At 49.0% G+C, this 17,810-nt stretch overlaps 1 protein-coding gene across 7 annotated transcripts in view; it reads left to right on the plus strand.

The window, feature by feature from the left end:
• The window catches only part of SEPTIN4 (septin 4), a 74,677-nt gene that overhangs the window by 52,146 nt on the left and 4,721 nt on the right, over positions 1-17,810 (plus strand). The window lies entirely within an intron of this gene.

Consider the following 17,810-nt stretch of genomic DNA (forward strand, 5'->3'; position numbering starts at 1 on the left):
GCCATAAACTGCCACAGTGGAAGTATCAGTTAACACCAGACTGAAAAAGGACAAGTTCCTTTCCCACTCAGTTGTAGCAAACTCAGTCTGCCGCAGCTGGTGGGGTACGCTAGGGCTCATGTACAATGAGCCTGATGGATCCGAGGTGCGCTCTCTCACACACATTCTTGAATGATCGAGGAACCTATTAGTCAATCCTCACCCCCCAGCAAGGACAATGCATTTGTCCAGCCTCCATGGTGGGTCGTGGCATGTGCCTATCTCTGTGCCACATTTCCACTAGCAGCTGGCTAACACTTCATCACCGTATCTGGCCTTCAGATCATAACCAGAGAAGGGAGGGGGCAAAAGACTCCATGTAGCGCTCAGATGCAGTGGTGATAGCTGCTGTAGAAAGCCCCAAGATAGAGGAGCATCCTAGAACCTACAGGGTTCCTCTTGGACATGAGTATTGCTACTATCTCTTCCCATGGGTAAGAGCATAAGAACAGTCATACTGGGTCAGACCAAAGGTCCATCTAGCCCAGGATCATGACAGTGGCCAATGCCAGGTGCTTCAGAGGGAATGAACAGAACAGGTAATCATCAAGTGATCCATCCCCTGTCTCGCATTTCCAGCTTCTGGCAGTCAGAGTCTAGGGACACCCAGAGCATGGGGTTTCATCCCTGACCATCTTAGCTAATAGCCATTGATGGATCTATCCTCCATGAATTTAACTAGTTCTTTTTTGAACCCAGTATTACTTTTGGCCTTCATAACATCACCTAACAATGAATTCCACAGGCTGACTGTGTGTTGTGTGAAGAAGTACTTCCTTATGTTTGTTTTAAAACTGCTGTCTATTAACTTCATTGGGTGAACCCTGGTTCTTGTGTTATGAGAAGGAGTAAATAACACTTCCCTATTCACTTTTGCCACACCAGTCATGATTTTATAGACCTGTCATATCCCCCCTTAGTTGTCTCTTTTCCAAGCTGACAAGTCCCAGTCATTTTAATCTCTCCTCATATGGAAGCTGTTCCAGACCCTTAATCAATTTTGTTGCCCTTCTCTGTATCTTTTCCAATTTTAATATACCTTTTTTTGACATGGGGCGAACAGAACTGCATGCAGTATTTATATAGTGGCATTATGATATTTTCTGTCGTATTATTTATCCCTTTCCTAATGGTTCCTAACATTCTACTAGCTTTTTTGACTGCTTCTGCACATTGAGTGGATGTTTTCAGAGCACAATGACTCTAAGATTTCTTGAGGGGTAAAAGCTAATTTAGATTCCATCATTTTGGATATATAGTGGGGATTATGTTTTCCAATGTGCACTACTTTGCATTTTAAACACTGAATTTCAACTGCCATTTTGTTGCCCAGTTATCCAGTTTTGTGAGATCCTTTTGTAGCTCTTCGCAGTCTGCTTTGGACTTGACTATCTTGAGTAATTTTGTATCATCTGCAAATTTTGCCACCTCCCTGTCTACCCCTTTTCCCAGACCATTTACTAATACGTTGAACAGCACTGGTTCCAGGACAGGCCCCTGGGGGACATCACTATTTACCTCTCTCCATTCTGAAAACTGTCCATTTATTCCTATCCTTCATTTTCTATCTTTTAACCAGTTACTGATCCATGAGAGGACCTTCCCCCTTATCCCATGACTGCTTACTTCGCTTAAAAGCTTTTGGTGAGAGAACTTGTCAAAGGCTTTCTGAAAGTCCAGGTACACTATATTCACTGGTTCACCCTTCTCCATGAGTGTTGAGCCCTTCAAAGAATTGTAGCAGATTGGTGAGGCATGAGTTCCCTTTGCAAAAGCTGTGTTGACTCTTTCCCCCAACAAATCATGTTCATCTATGTGTTTGATCGTTCTGTTCTTTACTACAGTTTAAACCAATTTGCCTGGTACTTTTAAGTTAGGCTTACCGGCCTGTGATTGCCAGGATCACCTCTGGAGCCTTTTTAAAAAATTGGTGTCACATTAGCTATCCTCCAGTCATCTGGGACAGAGCCTGATTTAAGCGACAGGTTACATACCAGTTAGTAAAAAGAAAAGGAAGACTTGTGGCACCTTAGAGACTAACAAATTTATTTGAGCATAAGTTTTCGTGAGCTACGGCTTACTTCATCGGATGCATTCAGTGGAAAATACAGTGGAGAGATTTATATACACAGAGAACAGGAAACAATGGGTGTGACCATACAGACTGTAACGAAAGTGATCAGGTAAGGTGAGCTATTACCAGCAGGAGAGCGGGGTGGGAGGGACATTTTGTAGTGATAATCAAGGTGGGCCATTTCCAACAGTTGACAAGAACGTCTGAGGAACAATGGGGGGGACTAAACATGGGGAAATAGTTTTACTTTGTGTAATGACCCATCCACTCCCAGTCTTTATTCAAGCCTAAATTAATTGTATCCAGTTTGCAAATTAATTCCAATTCAGCGGTCTCTTGTTAGAGTCTGTTTTTGAAGGTTTTTGGGTTTTTTTGAAGAATTGCAACTTTTAGGTCTGTAATCGAGTGACCAAAGAGATTGAAGTGTTCTCCGACTGGTGTATGAATGTTATAATTCTTGACATCTGATTTGTGTCCATTTATTCTTTTACGTAGAGACTGTCCAGTTTGACCAATGTACATGGCAGAGGGGCATTGCTGGCACATGATGGCATATATCACATTGGTAGATGTGCAGGTGAATGAGCCTCTGATAGTGTGGCTGATGTGATTAGGCCCTATGATGGTGTCCCCTGAATAGATATGTGGGCACAGTTGGCAACTGTCTTTGTTGCAAGGATCGGTTCCTGGGTTAGTGTTTTTGTTGTGTGGTATGTGGTTGCTGGTGAGTATTTGCTTCAGGTTGGGGGGCTGTCTGTAAGCAAGGACTGGCCTGTCTCCCAAGATCTGTGAGAGTGATGTGTCGTCCTTCAGGATAGGTTGTAGATCCTTGATGGTGCGTTGGACAGGTTTTAGTTGGGGGCTGAAGGTGATGGCTAGTGGCGTTCTGTTATTTTCTTTGTTGGGCCTGTCCTGTAGTAGGTGACTTCTGGGTACTCTTCTGGCTCTGTCAATTTGTTTCTTCACCTCAGCAGGTGGGTATTGTAGTTGTAAGAACGCTTGATAGAGATCTAGTAGGTGGTTAGTGGTTCTACAGTTTTGCATTTGAGTTCCTTGAGAACTTTTGGGTGATACCATCTGGTCCTGGTGACTTATTATTATTTAATTTATCAATTTGTTCCAAAATCTCCTCTCTTGACACCTCAGTCTGGGACAGTTGCTCAGATTTGTCACCTAAAAAGAATGGCTCAGGTGTGGGAATCTCCTTTACAGCCCCTGCAGTATATGAAACAAAGAATTCATATAGCTTCTCCAACAACCTTATCTTCCTTAAGTGCTCCTTTAGCACCTTGATCATCCAGTGGCCCCACTGATTGTTTGGCAGACTTCCTGCTTCTGGTGCACTGAAAAATTTATTTGCAGTTAGCTTTTGAGTCTTTTGCTAGTTGCTCTTCAGATTCTTTTTTGGCCTGCCTAGTTATACTTTGACACTTGACTTGCCAGAGTTTATGCTCCTTTCTGTTTTCCTCACTAGGATTTTCACTTCCAGTTTGTAAGGATGCCTTTTGGCCTCTCTCTGCCTTTTTTACTTTCGTGTTCAGCCACGGTGGCACTTTTTTGCTCCTCTTGCTATGTTTTTTAATTTGGGATACATGTTTAATTTGAGCCTCTATTATGGTGTGGAAGAGGAGTCCAGCCCCCTAAAACAAGTGAATGCTGCTAATGTGTTTTTGGCTAGCAACCTCTTCCCAAATCCCTGAGAGCTGGAACAGGCTATACTACCAACACCGTTGATATCCCAGATGTGGTGATAAACTTCTGGTCCTAGCATCCCACTCAGTGTCTAGGCCACAAGAGGTAGGGGCTTCCTGTTTTCAGCCCTCAGCCTGCACTGATACGTCTGTACGGACCATTGAGGAGCTCTGCCTGGGAGGAAGACACAGGCTTGTCAGTCACTTGGGAAGGCCGTTGAGTAGTAAAACAGCGGTGACGCTGGTGAGCCGTTCCCATTACTGCGGGTGGCCCCGTTTCTTGTGTGTAAAAAGGAGGATCACCGGTTCTTGGGCCGGCTTCCATGGCATAAATCACAGGTCCATGCCCAGCACACTAGATGTTGTGATCAGGAAGAAGCCTGCCTCTGTCATTCCACGTGAACTGTACTGATTCAGGGGGTTGCTTTGGGGTCCTAAAGGTGTCAGTGATCATGTGTGCATGTAGTGATTTATATGTATTTTGGGCCATATTCTCAGGGGGTGTAAACTGATGTAACCCTGTTGTAGGCAGTGGAGCTGTGCTGATCCACTCCAGCAGAGGCCCTGGCACTATGATAGTTGCCCTTGCTCAATACAGCATCCTCCATGCTTGGGTCTCGCAGACTGTACAAACACGGCACTTGGGATTGTCATCCCCATCTGGCAGCTGAGACAAAGGGAGCTAAAGTCACACCATAACTCTGTTCCCAACTAGGAATAAAAGCCAGGTCTCCTGATCTACAATGCTGAGCATGAACCCCAGGCCCTGAGCATCTCAAAGAGAGGGAATTGTTTAATCTCTGTTGGAGTCTTCCTCGATTCTCAGAATAGCAGCTCTTGGAATACTTGAGGTGATCTCAATCTCTTCTGCCAGAAGGAAGTCCAGCTACAATTGGGTGCAGGGTCAGGAGCAGGTGCCAGAGATGACCAAAACTACACAGTCATTCCAACCTCACTTCCCTCCCTGAAATCTGAAGGAGACCTAATGCTGCTTGGAGATGGAAGGTTGATACCATAGATACATACAGACCTTTGCTGCTTTATTGGCTCCTCTGAACAACTGAAGATAATTGTGGAGTGGGCATGAACTGAAGAAGCCAAAATTCCTTTCAAGTCTAAAACCAAAGACTGCTGCAGCCCCCTCTTCTCGTCCACGTGGAGCTGTTCATGCTGCAAAACGTATTCCCAGATTCAGTGAGGCACCCCTATTCAGGTCTCCATGTGCCCAAAGCCCAGATCCAGACTGATTCAGTAACATATGATGGTGCTAGTTGGATTACTAGAAGGAGCTGTCAGGATCCAGGGTGGAAACAGGCAGGAGTCGTGGCAGGAGTTTGGGAGCCAGGAACTGAAGCCCAGGGTCAGAGCCAGGATCCCTGTCACGAGTCAAGCCAAGGGTCAAGGATGAAGTCAGGAATCGGGCTGAAGGTCAATACCAGGTATCGGGGTCCATGTTGGAGTTCCAGGGGTTGATCGGGACTCAGAATCCAAGTCGGAGCTGAGGTCAGTACTAAGAGTTCAGGAACAGAGAAGCAGGGCAGTTGTGGCAGCAAGCCAGGATCCACATTGTTAACTGGACGCTTCTTGGCACGCTCCATGGGCTTATTTTGGATCAAGGAGCCAATCAGGGATCACCAAGACAACTGTCAGTCAGATCACTTAGGGTGGAACTTCCTGTGGTATGCCATCTCTGCAGATCACAGGTTGCAGGGAGTGGCCAGGTTACAGCTGCCACCAGTTGGCCGTGTGAGGCTGTTGGTTGCCTGGTAGCCCTTCAGTGCCACCGATCCTTACATTATCTCCCACCCTCTATGGGTGCTTCCTGCTGGGCCAGGTTTGTCTGAGTGGTCTGCATGGAAGGCCGCCATGAGGTTGGGAGCTGGGACACTGCCTCCCAGGATCACTCCTCAGGGCCATAGCCTTCCCAGTCAATTAGATACCTGAAAGAGACACGTTTCATTTTAGAATCCAGTGTTTTGTGAATCACATGTTCATTATGACCCTGGACCTGCACTGGTGGGGAGGTGGTTGTGTTTGATGCACAAAGGGGTTGGGATGTATGGCATTAATAGAGATATATGAAACACTGGATGTCAGCTGCCTTGGTCTGGGTGATAGGTGATGGTAAAATTAAAGCCTGTGAAGAACAGGGCCTATCAAAGCTGTCTTTGGCTGAGTGCCTTTGCTCTGTGGGGATACTCTGAGTTTTTATGATCTGTGTAAACCTGTATCAGGCACCTTCAAGGCAGTGGCACCATTCATCAAAGGCAGCCTTGATTGCTGGAAGTTCCTTATTTAAAATCTAATGATTTTATTCTGCCAGAATGAGTTTCTGGGAGTAATAGGCACAGGGAAGCAATTGCTGTTGGGGGCCCATATCTTTGGGAAAATGTTAACCCAATTGCTTCATTAGATATATCAGTCTCAAGGACAAAGGCGCATGTGTGGTTGGAATGGATCGGGTTTAGAGCACTGGTGAAGGCCATCTTGAGTTGATTGAACACCTGTTGAGTCTCTGGAGACCAGGTGAAGGAGCCGTGTTTGCAGAGAAGTTCTGTCAATAGGGCTATTCAGTCTGAGAATCCAGGAATGAAGAAGTGCCTATAAAAATTAGCAAACCCAGGAAGTGTTGCAGCTCCTTGATGTTCTGGGGACTGCCCAGGACTGAACAGCATTCACCTTTCCAGGATCCATTCGAAGGCCCTCAGGGGACAAGATGTAACCTAAGAACTCCATGGAGTGCTGATCAAAGGTGCACTTGGAGCTGTGCATTTAGATCATGTCAGCAGAATTGATCCAGAACTGACTGGACATGTTGAATGTACTGCTCGTGGCTTTCCGACAAGACAAATATTTCATCAAGGTAGACTAAGACATAGTGATCTAGGATGTCACAAAATACCTTGTTCACAAAGTGCTAGAATGTTGCTGGAGCGTTTGTAAAACCAAATGGCATTTGTAGCTGCCAGAGCAGGTTCAAAAGTCTGTTTTCCACTCATCCCCTGCACGGATCTGCACCAGGTTGTAGGCGTCTCGCTGACTGAGCTTGGTAAATATCTGGGTTGATCATACGCAGTCCTACAATTCCGAAATGAGTGGGAGAGGATACTGGTTTCTGATGGTTTACCTGGTTGAGGGCCCAGTAATCTGTGCACAAGAAGAACTGGGGCCCCAGCAAGGGAGATGGAGGGATGGATAATCCCCTGGGCTAGGTTCTCCTGGACATAGGATCACAGGGTGGCTATCTCCAGCTCTGACATGTCAAAGATGCGACCAAAAGGTGTCTTGGCCCCAGGTTGCAGCTCAGTTGTCACAGTGCAGTGGTAGGACATCCGCGTTCTTCTCAAAAACATCCGCATAGTCATGGCACTTAGCAGGAAGAGCAGGAGTCAGCTTGGATGATAGAACACAGCTGGGCCACACCCTGGGCCTGAGGGCACCTCTAGGGCGACCTGGATTTGGCCTGGACAAGTGTATCTTGAAGTCAAGACTCGTCTGTTGGTCCACTCAGGCAAACTGAATTCAGAGCAGAAACTGACATTCTGCTCATGCCAAAGGACATGCAGGTCATGAGTGGCCAGCCATAAGGTGCTGAAAATTATGGGGAAGTGGAGCGAGCCAATCATTCTGAACCACAGGATTTCTTCATGGTCCTGGATAACAACTTCCAGGGGCACAGTTTCCAGAGTTACTGGTCCAGGACAGGTGTGAGCCATATATAGTCTCTATGAGGTTGGGGGCTGTTTTTTGCTGCCCCAGGATGCCCAAGGCTTGTGCCATATCGGCGTCTATAAAAGTGACCATAGCCCTGGAGTCCACGAGCGCCACTGTGGGGAATTTGTTTGGGGCTTCCCTGGGATGTGCACAAAAACCTGGATTTGCAAGTACGGCAAGGGCTTACGGTGCCTTGGATGTGGTTTGGTAATATGTGGGCAGCCAGTGAGATGTATAACCCAGGGCCCACCCATGCTGGCACACATCTCCAGGCCTGTGTTTGGTCATTCCTGTCTTTTTCTGTGTGAGAGCCTGCAAGGGACAGCTGGTGAGAGTATGGCCGGACTCTCCACAGTAGAAATACTGGGTGGTGCTCCCTTTCCTTCGGGGTCACGTGATGATGGGCTGCACCAATTTGCTTGGTTTCTGGGACCAGCTTGGAGATGGGTACTTGGGGCCACCAGCTAGGAGGCAACGCAGTCCCCTTCCTTTCTTCACTCTGCTCATGCAACTTGTTGTCAGTGCATATGGTGAGGCCAGCTAAGTCATCTAGACGGGTCAGCATTTCCACGTGAGCTAGCTCATCTTTGGTCTTTTTGCATGATCCTCACCAGAATTGGTGGAGCTGGGCCACTTTGTTCCACTCTGTATTGGAGAGAAGCCACCTACAGTGGGTGGCCGAGGAGGCGAGTGGTCCCTGCCCTTGCTGTAGTTTTTGCAGGCCACCTCAGCCAACCAAGCATGATGGGGGTCATCAAAAATAGAAGAGAAGGCCTGGGAGAAGGTTTCCCAGTATGACAGTGTCAGGCTCTGTCATTCTAGTAGAGGCAAAGCCCAATCCAGCGCTTCCCTCGAGAGGAGAGTAGTTATGAGTCCTACTTTGGCCTGGTCTGTGGGGTAGACGTGGGGAGTGGAGCAGATAACATTGGTTAAGGAACCTGCTGAAGTTTTGGCAGACTCTGCTGAAGTGCTCTGGGAGGGGGAGTGTCAGTCTGGGGTCCAGGTGAGCGGCTGCACCGCATGCTCAGAGCGCAGTGTTCTCGTCCCAACCCTGGGCAGCCTGCTCTCGTAGTAGCTGGGTGATCTGCACCTGCAGAGCCTGGTTCTCAGATGAGAGCTGCACCACTTGTGTTCACAATGGGGGAAGTTCCTCCTGGGGGTTATCAACCCATTCAGGAAAGTCTAGTGCCTGGTGGGACATGCCGGGTAAAGGGTGTCCCGCTGCCTCCATGTCCCCACCAGGCCGGCCTTCTCCATGGGTTATGTGGGGGTCCAGGCAAACTCTCAGGATCCAGGGTGGAGGTAGGCAGGACTAGTGGCAACAGCTTGGGAGCCAGGAACTGAAGCAAGGGGTCAGAGCAAGTATCCGTGTCAAGAACAAGCTGAGGTCCAAGTCAGCAGTCAAGCCAAGGGTCAGGGACAGAGTCAGGAATCGGGCTGAGGGTCAATACCAGGTATTGAGGTCCATGTTGGGGTTATGACTAGTTACATAAGTCATCCAATCCAGTAACACAAAAAATATCACATGCCCTATGTAGCTAACCAGAGCTTTCCCTCATGCCCTGTGCTGCCCAATTGTAGGCTGTGGGGTAGCAACAGGAGGCTTTATTTGGCCACAGTACAGCGTGTGAACTGTCATGGGTTCCATGGGGTGCGGTCTGGGACCGTGGGACCACTGTGCCCCCTTAACTCTCCCCAGGCTGGGCTGTCTCTCACTATGCTTTGCTAGTGAAAAGCAGCAAGCCCCTCCAGGTGCTGTGATCACTCAGCACAACAGCGTGTGGAGCCCCACACCCAGCTAGATTGCCTGAATGCTCCCAGAGCCACTCATGAATCACACAGAGAAGGCACCAGCTCCTAGCCTTGTACCTCAGGAATATACCGTCTTGCACTGCTCCAGATGAGCACTGCAGATTTATTAATTGGTTCACCACTTTGTCAATGGAAGGTGGACATACACCAGCCTTTGCAGAACTTGAGCAGATTTGCCACACGCTTCATACAGACTCACTGGTAAAGATAAACAGTAAATCAAATTTATTGACTACAAAAGATAGATTTTAAGTGATATTAAGTGATAGACAAAAAGTCAGAGTTACCAAAAGAAATAAAATATAAGCACGCAGTCTCTCAACCCTGTTAGACTGGGCAACAACTAGACTAAGCAGTTTTTCTCACCACACTGGATATTGCAGTTCATAGTACACAGATTTCACCCTTGAAATCTGGGCCAGTCCCCTCAGCTGGAGGCTTCAGAGTGTCCTTATTGCTTGCAGTGTAGATGGGTGAAGTAGAAAGGCCAAGCATGGCCCCCCTGTGTTCAATTTTATACCCCCAGTCCATGTGCTTGTAGAACACAAATCCAGGCATGTCTAGGGGGCATTGCTGAGTCTCCAGGCAAGGTTGAGCAATTTCCCTGGTATCGCCTCATGCAGGTGAGTTACTGCATTGTAGCTCCCTTGCTGGACAATGGTTGTGGATGGGCTGTTTCACACCCTGCCCGGGCGCTGTGTTAGGGAAAAAAAACAATTAGCCCTTTCCATACCACTCTCGGTGCTTGATTCGACTCTAAGATCCCACAGAATTTGCTCCGGGAGACAGTCAGTCCTACTCCTTGCATTCTTCCTTATCTTCAGTGATAACGGGCAGTTTCAACTGGTTTTTCAGCTGCTTTTTCAGCCTTCCTCTCAGGTCAGCTTGACCTTGGCCTAAGGCTTCAACTACTTTAATCACTTATGCTAAGCTAGTAACTTATGCTAAGTTATAAGAACAAACTTATTAAACATTCATATAAAATAGCATATAAGCCCTTTCTTATAACACGCTGGTCACTTTCCTTGCAATTGCCTCTGGGGAGCTAATATCTGGCTGATTCCTCAACTTGCAGCATGTTTTAGTGACAACCATACAACACAATTCTCATAATATCATGACAGGTTTCAGAGTAACAGCCGTGTTAGTCTGTATTCGCAAAAAGAAAAGGGGGACTTGTGGCACCTTAGAGACTAACCAATTTATTTGAGCATAAGCTTTCGTGAGCTACAGCTCACTTCATCGGATGCATACTGTGGAAAGTGTAGAAGATCTTTTTATATACACACAAAGCATGAAAAAATACCTCCTCCCACCCCACTCTCCTGCTGGTAATAGCTTATCTAAAGTGATCACTCTCCTTACAATGTGTATGATGTATCATACACATTGTAAGGAGAGTGATCACTTTAGATAAGCTATGTATCATACACATACACGAAAGCTTATGCTCAAATAAATTGGTTAGTCTCTAAGGTGCCACAAGTACTCCTTTTCTTTTTGTATAACATCATGTGCCTTAATGATACACATCTATGGATAGAGAAATGACTTTCAGTAGATCATAACCTTTCCCCTGATGCCTTACAAGGCCTGCTTTATATGTAATATCACAATTGTCTAAAAATAAGGAACATGGAGGATTACAGGGTGCTCCTCCAAGGTACAGAATGTCACACCTCCCCTCCTTAGTTTACTGCAAGAGGATTTAATCACTGACTAACTTGAAGGCAGTTTGTGTTATCGTAGAATCATAGAATCATAGAATATCAGCGTTGGAAGGGACCTCAGGAGGTCATCTAGTCCAACCCCCTGCTCAAAGCAGGACCAATCCCCAATTAAATCATCCCAGCCAGGGCTTTGTCAAGCCTGACCTTAAAAACTTCTAAGGAAGGAGATTCTACCACCTCCCTAGGTAACACATTCCAGTGTTTCACCACCCTCATAGTGAAAAAGTTTTTCCTAATATTCAACCTAAACCTCCCCCACTGCAACTTGAGACCATTACTCCTTGTCCTGTCCTCTTCTACCACTGAGAATAGTCTAGAACCATCCTCTCTGGAACCACATCTCAGGTAGTTGAAAGCAGCTATCAAATCCCCCCTCATTCTTCTCTTCTGCAGACTAAACAATCCCAGTTCCCTCAGCCTCTCCTCATAAGTCATGTGTTCCAGACCCCTAATCATTTTTGTTGCCCTTCACTGGACCCTCTCCAATTTATGCACATCCTTCTTGTAATGTGGGGCCCAAAACTGGACACAGTACTCCAGATGAGGCCTCACCAATGTCGAATAGAGGGGGACAATCACGTCCCTCGATCTGCTCGCTATGCCCCTACTTATACATCCCAAAATGCCATTGCCCTTCTTGGCAACAAGGGCACACTGTTGACTCATATCCAACTTCTCGTCCACTGTCACCCCTAGGTCCTTTTCCGCAGAACTGCTGCCTAGCCATTCGGTCCCTTCTTCCCTTTTTTAAAGATTGGCACTACATTAGGCTTTTTCCAGTCATCCAGGACTTCCCCCGTTCGCCACGAGTTTTCAAAGATAATGGCCAATGGCTCTGCAATCACAGCCGCCAATTCCTTTAGCACTCTCGGTTGCAACGCGTCCGGCCCCATGGACTTGTGCATGTCCAGCTTTTCTAAATAGTCCCTAACCACCTCTTTCTCCACAGAGGGCTGGCCATCTACTCCCCATGCTGTGATGCCCAGCACAGCAGTCTGGGAGCTGACCTTGTTAGTGAAGACAGAGGCAAAAAAAGCATTGAGTACATTAGCTTTTTCCACATCCTCTGTCACTAGGTTGCCTCCCTCATTCAGTAAGGGGCCCACACTTTCCTTGGCTTTCTTCTTGTTGCCAACATACCTGAAGAAACCCTTCTTGTTACTCTTGACATCTCTTGCTAGCTGCAGCTCCAGGTGCGATTTGGCCCTCCTGATTTCATTCCTACATGCCTGAGCAATATTTTTATACTCTTCCCTGGTCATATGTCCAACCTTCCACTTCTTGTAAGCTTCTCTTTTATGTTTAAGATCCGCTAGGATTTCACCGTTAAGCCAAGCTGGTCGCCTGCCATATTTACTATTCTTTCGACACATCGGGATGGTTTGTCCCTGTAACCTCAACAGGGATTCCTTGAAATACAGCCAGCTCTCCTGGACACCTTTCCCCTTCATGTTAGTCCCCCAGGGGATCCTACCCATCCGTTCCCTGAGGGAGTCGAAGTCTGCTTTCCTGAAGTCCAGGGTCCGTATCCTGCTGCTTAACTTTCTTCCCTGTGTCAGTTCTCTTGTTATAGTTCTCTTGGCATCCAGCCATCAAGACCATGAGGCAGCGTGCCTCAGTTTCCCCCTCACACACAGCAAACCAGGTTTGTTATGGTTTCTCTATTGTGATAAGCTTTAAATCTGTTTACATGTATTAACTGAGAACTAGCGTTACCACAAGTTTTAACATCAGTATCAAAATTCTTACCCCAAGATTTAAAATTAATACCAACATTGTTATAACAGATGGGCGTTTACAAGTATCATTATGATACCATGCCCTCTGTTCAGACAGTCTGGTTTGACGTTGGTTTGTTCATTACCCATAGTGTCCTTTGACTCTCTCCCATGTAATCAGGCACTGGTTTTTCTTTCCCTCCAGTGTTCCCCTATGCCTGGGTTCTTATTTTAATCATGTTTTTGGGATTTTGGTACCTCAGGATCTGGCAAGATAGATGTTTAGGGGGATCCTGCATATTCACTGGCCCTTTGAGGAGCTGTCTCCCAACCGCAGGACTGTACATATGCAAAAAATCCAGCTCCCTTATTAGGGTTACCCTGTGTTTCCCCCTCCCAGCACCGAGTCCTTCTCTGCCCCTAGAGGGCTTTGATCCATGCTCTCTGGGCTAGGTGTGTTTACCCTTTGATCAGGTTCACCTTTTCCCAGCAGCTTTCCCACAGCTGCTTTCTGTGTCTCACCAGCCTGGGGAAGGACACCCACCTCTCTGTCAATTGGGCCATTTGCATTCTCACAAACGACCACCTGGCAATTTCCTGGTCTCAACTCCTCTGCTGTCACAGGCGTTGGAGCTGCATCTTGATGTAAAGAGACACAGTTACTTTCCAAACACTTATCAGAAATAGCATCCTGAAAAACTGGGACCTGGATTGGGGTACCCTCCGTCACCCCTTTCTCTGTCCCTGAGAAGTCAGCTGTGTGACTGTTCCCCTCTGGAAAGTCAGTTACGCAGTTCCTTCTCAAAACCTGGGTCACAGACTGATCAGATGCTAACTCACCCATTCAGTCATGAGCATCCTCTCTCAGGTGACCAATGAGGAGACATTCCTGTACTCCCACTGTTCCTTCCCCAGTTTCCTCCTCTAGATTCCCCTCCAAGACACATTTCTCTGTGCTCCCCAAGAAGGAATCCATTCCTTGTTCATCTGCAAAGCCCTGCCAGCTAACAACTGGGGTAGTTTCCTTAATCACTGGCAACACTTCTCCTGCCCCTGCTCCTGAGGGCATGTTGCCTTCTGCTGAAAAGGAGCTAGTCTCAGCCCACACCATACCTGGAAGCACCCTGCTTCCCTGTGTTACGGAGTCACAGGAATCCTCACCCACCTCAGTGGTTTCTGAGATTACCTCCCCCTTCTCTGGGCTCTCCTCCGGGACATATTTCTCTATGCTCCCTAGAATGGGATTTGTCTCTGGTTCAGCTGCAACTTGCTGGACAATTCACTCCGTGGCAGGCATTACATCACCATCTCTTCCTGGTGTGGTGTTGCCTCGAGCTGCAATGCAGGAGCTGGTCTTGTTGTATGCAGGCCATAGATGGTCCCAACTGTGAATTTTTGGAGTGACAGGAATGGTTGGGGTCAGTGGTTTCTGGTTCTCCTTCTCTAGCAGGTCCAGTTCATGTTTTCTCTCTCTCTTTCTTCTCATTCTCTTTCCTTCTCCTCCGTGGCCAGTTTCTTTAGGGCTGAGACTGAGTCTCTGGTGTTCTCTCTCTTTTTCTGCAACCTGCAGTCTAAAAAACTCCAACTTTGCAAAGATTTCACTTCTTTCAGTCATTTTCCGCTTTTCTGTCCCTACTTCCCTTTCCCAAAATAACAAACTGGTAGCCTCCTCCTGACTCTCCTTAGCCACCACACTTAAAATCTTTACACCAGTGTATGAAGTGCAAATCTTGCTCAGTACAACAAGCTGTGTATTTCATCCTGCTCACAGAGCCACTGTAACGGGATCCCCGGGGTGCAGCCTGGGACCATGGGAGCACTGTGCCCCCTGAACTCTCCCCAGCCTGGGCTGTCTCTCACAATGCTTTGCTACTGACAAGCAGCAAGCCCCTCCAGGCACTGTTATACGATTGTAGCTCATTGGGGCAGGGACGGTCTCTGTCTTCTGGGTTTGTACGGTGTCCAGCACAATGGGGTCTGGCCAGAGCGGGGGCTTTGGGCATGACCACATGTCAGATAATAAATAACTAAATCCCCTGGGGTGGGAGTTTGGTCAGTGCTCAGTGCTGCCCTTTCTCTGTGCCCGGTGAAGTCAGTGGGAAAACTCCTCCCGACGTCAGTGGGAGCAGAGCCAGGCCAGCGCTGAATGCGTCTGAAGATCCACCCCAAGGGGGCCACGATCTGTGACCAGTCAGAGCAACACTCCACCAAAGGATGGACGTGAACCAGCAGCAGGGTTCTCCCACTGGGGAGAGTCCAGTGCTCCATAGAGCCACAGCCTCTTCCCTTCTGCTGGCATCCCTGGGAGACAGGCCTGCCAGGTGCCAGTCGATGCCGAGCACTCCACAGGCTCAGTCCATAGAGCACAATGTCTCTCCTCGTTCTCCAGGGGGAAGTGGAAAACACCGCGCATGAAGAGACGTGCTTTGATTCATCCCCCAGAATGAGTTGCTCCAGCTGCCAGTTTAGTCTTTTCGCTGGGGTGACCCCCCCCATCCCCCAGCACTCTCCTGCTCCTCTGCAAACATGCTGCCTTTTTGTCTGCAGTTTGCTGTCTGTTGGGTAGCATTCGCTGCTGGGCAGAGGGCAAGCCCAGGGCATGGGCAGTGCTGAAGTGGTGTGAGTTTAGATGGGAGGGAAGCAGTGCACAGGCCGTGTGCTAACCCTCTGCACAGGGGTGACTCTCACTCCTCACTGAGCTCAGCCAGAGCAGGTTTTTCCCTTGGAGCTGAGCTTGGAGCTTTTGCCTCATGTAACGAGAGCATCACCATTGTTCTGTCCCAGACTCTTCTCCCACTGAGGAATCTCACTTTCTGTGAAATGGCCCCTTGCCCATGGGAAGCGCGGGACCATCCCAATCTGGCTGGGTTTATACAAATTGAGTTTCCTCCTAAAGAAATATATTTTGAAGTTTTGCACCCGAGTTCGGAATCCAGCAGATCCTGGAGCAAGCGCTTGCTAGGCAAGCGCTGCCTGTTGTACAGTGGGTTTGCTGCTATATTGGTGAGCCACACAAGTGGCAAGGGAGGCTCTAGTCCTAGCACTTGCCCCCGCACTGGTCTTGGATTCTACTTGTCCTGGGGCCTCCCCGTTAACCTGGGCTTCTTTCAACAGCAGTTCTTATATGTCTACAAACTGATCATTTGATGGCAAGTATCACAGTCCCCAAGCTGTGTGACAATGTCTGGCTGATGGGTCTGGATGTCAGCCAGTGGCTGAGAGAGGACACTGACCACTGATGGAGGGGAAGGGCCTTGCTAGGTTACCTGACCCACCAAAAGCACCGCAGATGCCTGTACAGGAAAAAGGAGTCCTGGCTGCTGATGGGCCCAGTCTGTCTGCAGAATGACAAGGGGAGGCCAGTGTGTGTTCCCCATAGGAGTATGCTCGGGGACCATCAGCTGTTCCTAATGCCCAGAGACACGCAAGGCCCAGTGAGTGGTAGGGACACCCTGTGGGATATCCTAACAATCTTGGATGCCCCACAAGGTGGCACTCATGCTCTTGTGGAATTTCCCTGATTGCTAGAGGAACAGGTCCCTGGCATCCCAGGGTGATGCTCTGTGGTCCAGCCACATGGCAAAGCCTTGGGTGGATTATGTCGTACTGGGCCAGCGCATTTCATGTTGAGTCCTATTGTGTGGATTAGAAGGCTGATCCCTACATGAGACATAGCATGTGTGTTAAGAAGAGCTGCCCCCACTGAGCAGGGCCTGGGTGTGTCCTTGGTGAAGGCCAGAGTGGGGGGGGGGGGTGACCTGGGTCTCCGGCTAGCTGCTGACTGACCCTGGGATAAATGGAGGCAAAGCTAGAGACTAGGAGAGTATCTGCCATGAAGCAGCCAGGCTGCACTTGCCAGCTGGACCATTCCCGAGCATGGTGGTCCGAGGACACATTAGCATCCTCTCTGGGTAGCTGGGTGTGACCACGGAGCCTGTGTGTCTGGGCCCTCTAGTGTGGGAAATGTAACATCCCCATACATCCAAATGGGGTCAAGCAGTGGCCCCAGAGCCCATCTGGCGGGCCCCTCAGCAGCAGGAGTGGAACAGGACTCTGTCACCTGCAGCACCGGCAGCCAGTAGCATGGGAGCAGCTCACCTGGGGACAGAGCTTTCTCAGGGGCTGGGTAGGGACTGTGAAACTCCCTTCCACTGGGACGAAGAACCTCCACAAACCTCGCCCCGTCCTGCTCCAAGTTGAGGTGCACTGCTTCAGCCTGCCTTCCCCAATTGAAACCCAGCACTGCACAGCAGCAGGAGGGGGCCCGGGGCCAGTCACGTCATGAATGCCTCTCTGGAAGCTACCAAAGCGATGGGCACAGTATCAATCCCTCTTGTGTGTGCGCTTTGCTGGGGCTTGACTTCTCAGAAAGAAGCCCCAGGGCTCACAGACCCAGTGTGCATATCCTCAGGGGAGGAGAGGGAAGAGGCACTGGGGCCCTACCAATGGGCTCCCCCATCTCCAAGACCTGGCTCTTTGGCCAGGCTTTGAGTGGCAAAGGGGAGCTGCTCAGGTGTTAAGTGCGGGCCCCATCTGGGGGGAATTAGGAGCTTTGGCCTGTTCTGTCACTCCCCTCCCCCGACTCTGGGTTCTGGTAAATCCACCCCCTGTGTGTTTTGATTTTCTCTGATCTGCCAGTTCTCCAGCAAGATCCTACTGTGGGCCTGTCCCTTGTGATGGGAAGTCACCTGTTCACTCTCTGACTGTTGTGACGGGCAGGGGTTCTGTAGGGAGCAGGCCCTGCTCACTTCCCCTTCAAGCCGGCTGGCCCTGCGCGCTCCCCAGAAGGAGACGGGCCCGGCAGTGTGTGACCATGGGCATCGCAGACACCAGAGCAACTCTGAGGAGCCTTTGCAGCCACAGCCTGAGTCTGCCTTGGGGCGCTGTCTGTGGGCTCGCGTTCCCTAGTGCGGGTTGGGTGTGACACGCCGGCCTGTCAGCATGGTGCTGCTCTGCCCCCATTTGCGCTGGTGGCATCAGGGACACAGGGCACAGGAGCCTCAGGCCCAATCCTGCTTCTCTGGTGCAGGTC

This window comes from Lepidochelys kempii, chromosome 17, assembly GCF_965140285.1.
Source record: "Lepidochelys kempii isolate rLepKem1 chromosome 17, rLepKem1.hap1, whole genome shotgun sequence".
Taxonomy (NCBI): domain Eukaryota; kingdom Metazoa; phylum Chordata; order Testudines; family Cheloniidae; genus Lepidochelys; species Lepidochelys kempii.